Source organism: Peromyscus maniculatus, chromosome 5 (assembly GCF_049852395.1).
Source record: "Peromyscus maniculatus bairdii isolate BWxNUB_F1_BW_parent chromosome 5, HU_Pman_BW_mat_3.1, whole genome shotgun sequence".
NCBI classification, from domain to species: domain Eukaryota; kingdom Metazoa; phylum Chordata; class Mammalia; order Rodentia; family Cricetidae; genus Peromyscus; species Peromyscus maniculatus.
This window is the reverse complement of record NC_134856.1, coordinates 33,346,872-33,355,133: the sequence shown is the minus strand read 5'-3', so window position 1 is coordinate 33,355,133 and position 8,262 is coordinate 33,346,872.

Here is an 8,262-nt window from a genome sequence, read left to right as displayed (position 1 = left end):
TTCTCTGCAGTTTCTTTCTTTCTTTTCCTTCCTTCCTTCCTTCCTTCCTTCCTTCCTTCCTTCCTTCCTTCCTTCCTTCCTTCCTTCCTTTCATCCATTCTTTCTTTTTTTGTTTTTCCAGACAGGATTTCTCTATGTAACAGCCCAAGCTACCCTGGAACTAGCTCTGTAGAGCAGGCTGGCCTCAAATTCACAGAGATCCACCTTTCTCTGCCTCCTGAGTGCTGGGATTAAAGGTGTGAGCCACTACTGCCTGGCTGTTTTTGTTTTGTTGTTGCTTTGTTTTGTTTTGGTTTGTTTTTTGAGTCGCTGCAGTTTCAAGATGATACTAATTTCCTCTTCTTGGCTAAGTTAGTTCTCCATGATCTATTTCCTTTACCTAGATTTTTATTTCCTCTCATTACCTTTGCTCTACCCTCACCCCCCCTTTTTTTATCAGTTCACAGTGTATCTATTACACCTGGGCTGTCAATAAATGTTTGCTAAATGGGTAAATAAATCCACAATTTAATGCTGAAATTGCCATTTTCTTGAGAATTTAATAACAATAATAGAAGTAATGGAGAGGGCAGCTCACTAATATTGAAAGCTTATATTGGCCAGGAACTACAAGGATCATCTCAGTCTTTTCAATAACACAAAACAATTTTACTTTATACATATAAGTGAAGCAAGACAACTAGTTAACTAAACTAGCTATTTAGACAAGTACCTAGCTGCAATGTATGCTCAGTCTTCCTAACTTTAGAAGCACCAATGTCTTAAGGACTATGTTCATGAGTTCATACTTACAAGACACTTACCAGACCCACCACTTCATTCAGCAAATTCTTGCTTACCTCTAAAATTCCAGTCAAGCATTATCTCTAGTGACTAGCTACATATGTCTTCTTCTGTAGTTTCATGTCTTCCAAATGCTAACTATCCACACGCAATTACTTTCACAAAATTGACTAATACAGTCCAAACATTCACTATAAAGATAAGGAAAGTGAGTATCAAAGCAGGGTAGGGATTTGATCATGCCCATAAACATGTATCAAATGAGTAATTCATGACAAAAACAGAGGTCCCCTGAAGTCCAGTCCATTTTACCTGAGCACAACATTTTGCTATAGTTTCATGACTTTTGTAAATGTTGATAAAATTCATTTTAGTAGCTGTGCGGCTTGGATAAGATACTTTAACTCTCCAAGCCTCATATTGTTCATTGGAAATTGCATATAGCACTACTATTCATACAAAAGTTTGCTGGTAGGATTAAGAGAATCTATGTAAGGCATTTGGCATTAGAGCCTATTGTGTCATATAATCCTAGGGACACTGTTCCCACCATAGCTTACATGACAGCCCTGTGCAATAAAGAGTGCTTTTTATCATTTGCTTATTTCCACAGGATGCTTCAGACTCTCCCTTAACTCTTTGCCAAGATTTCTCCCTACCCCACCCTTCTTGTTCTTATGTGAAGGCTGGAAGCCTACTGAACTGCTTGAGCCTTTTGAGAGACTCTTCTGTATCTGGTGAAAAGGCCAACCAAGTAGTGTTTCCACCCTTGGATTCCTCTGCAAAACTAATTTGGACTTTCTAACCCATGCGTATTCCCTGTACATTTACTGACTGAAAAAATAACTAGAAACTCAGCAACCCTGAACTAATATAAGAAATACAGTGCCATATGACTTTCAAATTTAAAGGGCAAATGCCATTTTGAAGGAAGGTCTCTTTATGAGGTTGTTCTCCCATCTGGAACAGCATGCTGATCCAATCATCTGGAAAGTGAATAGGGAAGTATTAGGTATAAAGATGAAAGTCCTTAGGATTGGATGCGTGTTAAGCTTTTATGCTTCAGGATTAGAGAATGTAGTGGACTTGGATCCAAAATGAGGTTGGGAACTAGAACAGATTACAGCTGGAAAGTAGGTGTGGGGTAGGCATGTACCAGTCTGGAGTCCTGTTTGGACATGCTGCAAAAATTCCTTAGTTTTTCTAAGATATTAGATTCACATCTATAAAAGAGAGATATAAAAAATAATTCTGTTAGAGGAATGATCCTTTATGAACAGGTAAATATTTATGGAACAATTGTAATATGTCTGTCCTCAGCATTTGGGTGACATCCCTGGAGAAGACAACGTGAAGAATCAATGAGCTAACATAAAGCAGATGTTCATTCAGTGCCAGCATGCTGTAAAGTGTGGTATAAGTGGCAGCTATTTGCATCACAATATTTTATTCAATAAACAGAAAGTTATGTGCCATTTGTTTTGAAAGCTGTCTCCTTCTTACAGGTGATGTTTTGAATCTTTATAATTTCAATATTTTCCTGACCCACTGAACTCAAATATGGAAGATGGGAAGACATATAAATGCCAAAACATTGATCTGGAGGTGATGACTATTTAAAGCTTTCAAGGCTTTAAATATATTACAGATGCCAAATACTTCTCTGGGAATTGTATTGTATTGTGAGATGATGCAGAGGGGAGAAGCCATGAGGTAAGATGAGAAGACAGGTAGGTCAAATCTCTATTCTCATGAGAACACAGTTGGGTACATGAGACAGGAATGAGGTGAGCACATGGAATAGTTATACACTGTCTACAGAGAGGGAGAGTGTTGTGTGATTTTCCAGAAGAGATAGAACAGGGCCCCAATGGCAGATCAATAAAACAAGTTCATCCAAGTCTACATTAGACAACCAGTGTGTTTGTTGGGGTTATGCCATATGTGTGGGTTAGAGTTTGTTGGGATTACATCATAAATATGGTTTAGTTGTTACTTACAGGACTACAGGTGATTCAAGTGCAGCTGCATTACTAAGAGCCCAGCACAGCCTGGGTGATGATCTCTGATTGCATTGTGTAATATGCTTAAAGGGTTTGTTTCATTATATAAAAATGTTGATTCTTGGGCTGGGGGGTTGGCTCAGTTGATAAAATGCTTACTGCACAACCATGAGGACCTAAGTGGTGCACGCCTTTAATCCCAGCACTCAGGAGGCAGAGCCAGGCGGATCTCTGTGGGTTCGAGGCCAGCCTGGGCTACTAAGTGAGTCCCAGGAAAGGCGCAAAGCTACACAGAGAAACCCTGTCTCAAAAAAACCAAAAAAAAAAAAAAAAAGAAAGAAAGAAAGAAAAGAAAAGAAAAGAAAAGAAAAACACCTCCCAAACTCCTGTAAAAAGGTCTGGTGTTGTGGCTGCCTCAGCACTAGGGAGGATGCTTGGGGGTTGCTGGCTAGACATTCTAACTAAATATATGATTGCCAGATGAAGAGAGACCCAGTCTCAGAAAATGAGTCAGAGAGTGACTAAAGAAGACATCTGATGCTGACCTCTGACCTCCACACATGAGCTCACATGTACATGTACATGCCCACACACATGTGCACATGCATGAACATGTATACATACACAGAAAAAAAATAAAAATAATGTTGATTCTTTTCTGCCCATCTGGATTTCCTTAGTTACCAATGGCAACCTCTTGTATTTTTAAAACAAATTTTGAAGTGCTCATATGAAGTCTCATTTTCTCAGAAATCAAAATGAAATGCAAGTTTTTTTCCTCTTCAAAGTGAGAAAACTTCAGAACACAGTTAATTAAATGATCTGAATTGACTTAATTTAGTGCAGAATTAAGGGCTCTCAGCATGGGCTGATATCTTTGACCGTCACATTAACCTGTGGTGCCTTTGAATCCAATGCTCCCAGCCCTTCACTACCCAGGCATCTTACTGTCATCACTGACCTTCAGCACTGATCTCTCCCTGTTCATTTCATCATCAATTAGTGGCTCATCTACTACTTTGGGTTAGCTATTGTATTCGATCCCCGCATAGAGACTGGTCACTGCTCCAGGGTTTCTGGTGCCCTTTTCAGATCACCATCAACATTCACAAGCAGGTAATTTTCCTCCTAATTTCACTGAAGAACTGGCAGTCATGTGATCAGAGTTCCTCCATCATCTGCTTCTTCATCATTCATTCCTTAATTCTTTTTGCTACTTCTTCTATCATTCAACTATGCACTGGCTTGCCTTCTTCCACCTATTCCTCTTGCAAGAGACAAGCAGGTTGTGTGTGTGTATGTGTATGTGTATATGCATGTGCGTGTGCGTGTGCGTGTATGCACATGCACATGAATTTGTACTTGCATGTGGAGGTCAGAGGTCAACCTTGGGTGTCTTCTTCTTCTTCTTCTTCTTCTTCTTATTATTATTATTATTATTATTATTATTATTATTTTAGAGACTGGTCTCTCACTGTCCACCAATTCAGCTAGGCTGACTGGCCAGTGGGCCTCAGTAATGTGCCTGTCTGTCTTTCCAGTGTTGAGTTACAAATAGAACACTAAGATTTTTAAAATGCAAGTGCTGGGAATCTTCTGAAAGCCCTTTTCCAACTCAGCCATTCCTCAGCCCCTAAGCAAGGTCTTTGGAGCCATACTTATTGAAGGTGACAGACAGATGACTTATAATTGGTGTCTCCTGGATTGATTGCCTAGTAACCAGTTCCAGATGGTGGATGCCTTCTCCCCAAACCACTCCCCACAGCCCCCCCTAACCAGTGCAGTCATTATCTAGAGTAGGCTTGGAGAGGATCTGACCCCAGGCCACAGAAATGATCTGTGCACTCTATGCCATCTCAGAGACAGCCAAGAAGGGCAAGCTGGATCCACAGTGCAATGAAAACTCCCTACACTATAGTCAATTGGGTGCCAAATCTTTACTCTGCAACTCCTAGCTATGTGTGCTTGGGCAAACAACAGCCACTCTCTAAATCTCTTTCCTCTCTAAACCTCTTTTCCCTTTAAAAAAAATGTGATTATAAAAACATCATGGGAATAGGGAGTAACAGGGTACCTGGGAAGTTCCCAAGAATCCATAAGGATGTCCCTGCCTTAGACTATTAGCAATCGACAAGAGGCTGCCTAAACTGGCCTATTCCAATAATCAGATTAGTGAATACCCTAACTGTCATCATCGAGCCTTCATCTAGTAACTGATGGAAGCAGGTGCAGAGATCCACAGCCAGGCCAGGCTGAGCTCCAGGAGTCCACTCAACGAGAGAGAGGAGGGATTCTATGAGTAAGGGACATCAAGATCATGATGGAAAAACATACACAGCCAGCCAGCCAAACTAGTGGAAATTCATGAACTGTGGAACAATAGCTGTGTAGCCCACTGGGATTGGACTAGGCCCTCTGGATAAGCAAGACAGTGGTAGCTTGAACTATTCAGGGGGCAACAAACAGTGGGATTGGGATCTGTCCCTGGTGCATGAGCAGGCTTTTTGGAGCCCGGTGCCTAGGGTGGGACACCTTGTGTAGCCTTGGTACAGTAGGGAGGGACTTGGACATGTCTCAACTGAATGTACCAGGCTCTGCTGACTCCCCATGGGAGACCTTGCCTTGGAGGAGGTGGGAGTGTGGGGTGGCTTGTGGGTAGGGGGGAATGCTAGGAAGCGGGAGGAGGGAGGAGACGGGGATCTGTGGTTGGTATGTAAAAATGAATAGAAAATTTCTTAATAATAAAAATAAAAAATAAAAAACTTCATATAATGCTCCGAGCACATGGTAGATAACAGCTTATGTTCGATTTGTACTGGATTCCTGATTTTTTTCTTTTAGCATTTTTAAAGAGTCCCTCTGCAGCCAACCAAGCAATCAACATAAAATACTCAGATTCTCTCTTGAAAATACAAGAAAACAGAAATGACAACGTGGCCTCCTTTACTGGCTAACAGACAATCGGTGATGTTATTTAAAGAATTTTCGGGATGATGGATTATGGAAATTTTTATTCCAAAAGAAATTGACAGCCAGAGAAAATCATTTAATTCTTATTCTATTTTGGATGTCAGAGTATAACCCTTCCTTTAAATATAGGTTTATGCTTCATAATTTTCCTTTACTGACTTTTCTAGATTTTACCAAAAAAGTATTGTTTATCTATATCTTAGAAAATACCTGGTATCAATGGAAAGATTTAAATTGAATGAGTAATACCAAAATAAAAAATAAAAATGTGATTATAATACCCACTTTGAAGATTCACTGAGAAGATTCTACCTTATTTTCTTAAAAATAGTTGTGTTCAACACATGGTGGCTGTTATTAACTGAGACCTAGACCCAGAAATTCCAGTTCCCTGTTCAGCCTGCTTCCACTTTGAGGCACTGTGGAATCACTCTATCAAATTTCTATGTGAACTCCTCAATCTACTAGCTTGCATAGCTTGTAGGCTCAGCAGTGTCTACAGATTTTGTGCCCATTTTATCCAGTAATCCTCAAAGCCTAGAGAGGATTAAGCATAACCAGAAAGCCTTGTTTCAAATGCAAATTACTGACTTATCAACTAAAGAATCTGACATCATTGGACTGGTTTATTAGTATGGATTTTTAGTAACTGGTCTATATGATTCAAATGTAGATGGATTACAGAGCTCTAGAAATTATAGCTCAGCTACTTTTTCAGGGGCCTGCACATAGTAGGTGCTACAGAACTCTTCATTAAATGAATAACAGTGAGGTAAGGTAAACTATATCATGCAGCATATTAAGGAACACCATTAAAACTCAGTTGTGGATTTTTAAGCACAAAGACTATATGTGCTCATCAAAGGTCACTTTGGCTGCTATCTGAAGAAAAATGGGAGCAAGAGGAGGATCCTATCCACCTTGGGGAATTGCAACCAGCCATGTAAGAAGCTCTGGGAGAAGTGCAGGAACCTCCACAGAGATAGCAGTGGAAATGACTTAAAACAACAGTGACATCCCCCCCCCCATTTCTGTGAACCACTGGCAATTAGAGTGGCTGTATTGTGCTCACCAGGGTTTCTGTTGGCCTCAGTTGGCTGGGTTTCATGGGCCCTTACTCTTTCCATGATGCCTTTCATGCTCATAGTGGCTAAACCATGCATCCTTGTGTAGAGTCAGCATCATTCCATGTTTTATGCACAAGCTTTTGTCAAATTTCTGTCCATTTTTTTTCTTTCTCATTGGCCAAGTAAGTCATGTTAAAAGGCAATAGGAAAAGAGACCATGAAAAAGTAGTCATTGGAGATAGGGTATGTTTGCCACATGAAGCACAGCAGAAAACTAAATTTGAATTTCTTGAAAGTTAAAAATATGTATTTGCAAGATAAGCAAGCATGTCCCACACAGAATTTAGGAAATGGTTACTCAAAAAATTCCTCTTTGTTAATTTTGGAGTAAGTATGTCTCATGTGATACTTGGGACATGTTTATACTAAACCATATTTTGTTTATCTGAAGTCAACTGAATAGTCACCTTAATAGTTTTGTTGGCTAAATTTGCCTCCCTCATATCTGAAATCATTAATAATCTCTCATTTGCACCATTGTCTTTCACTGCTTCTACTATAAATTGCTGCCTGTTCTTATTTCCTGACTCATCCCCACTCCAAAGAAAAGTAGATATTTTTCTTCTTGTATTATTTATTTATTCATTCATTCATTCATTCATTCATTCATTTATTTATTTATTTAGCCTTTTGTAGTTGTGTGCACAAGTGTGCCATGTCACATGAATTGTGGACAGAGGAAATCTTGCAAAATTTGGACCTCTTCTTCTACCATGTAGATTTCAGGAATTGAACTCAGGTCATTAGGCTTTGGTGGCAAGAACCTTCTTTACCTGCTAAACAGTTTTGGTGGCCTGACATTCATTTATTTGCTCCATTCCAAGCTTACTATTTTCTTGACTTCCTGAGGAACAATTTTCTCTTCACCCTGCTTTCCTGTGTGATATTTTCATGAGTTTTGGATTTGTGTCTAGTGACATCATCTTCTCTAGGTTTTCTGAGTTCCACCTTTTAGAAAAAGTTTTTTTTTAACTTTCAATTTTTCATGTGTATGAGTATTTATATCCATATATATGTACATTGTGAATGTGCCTTGTGCTCAGGGAGGCCAGAAGAGTGAGTTAGATCTCCTAGATCTTGAGTTATACTTATGAGCTGCCATGTGGGTGCTGGAATCTGACTCCTCTACAAGAGCAACAGGTGTTCTTAACCATTGAACTGACTCTCCAAATCCCCCATCTTTTTTCCAGACCTTGTTTCTTCATTGTTTTCCCCCAAACATAGTGGTAGAGCCTACTGACACCTCCCAAAAACATGAAATAAACCCAAATGAATACTAAAGACTCATAGAGAAATTTAGTCACCAAAACATTTAGAAGACAAACAAACCTAACCTATGATGTGTAAGTTTCTTTACACATTTCTCAGTAAGAACCTGC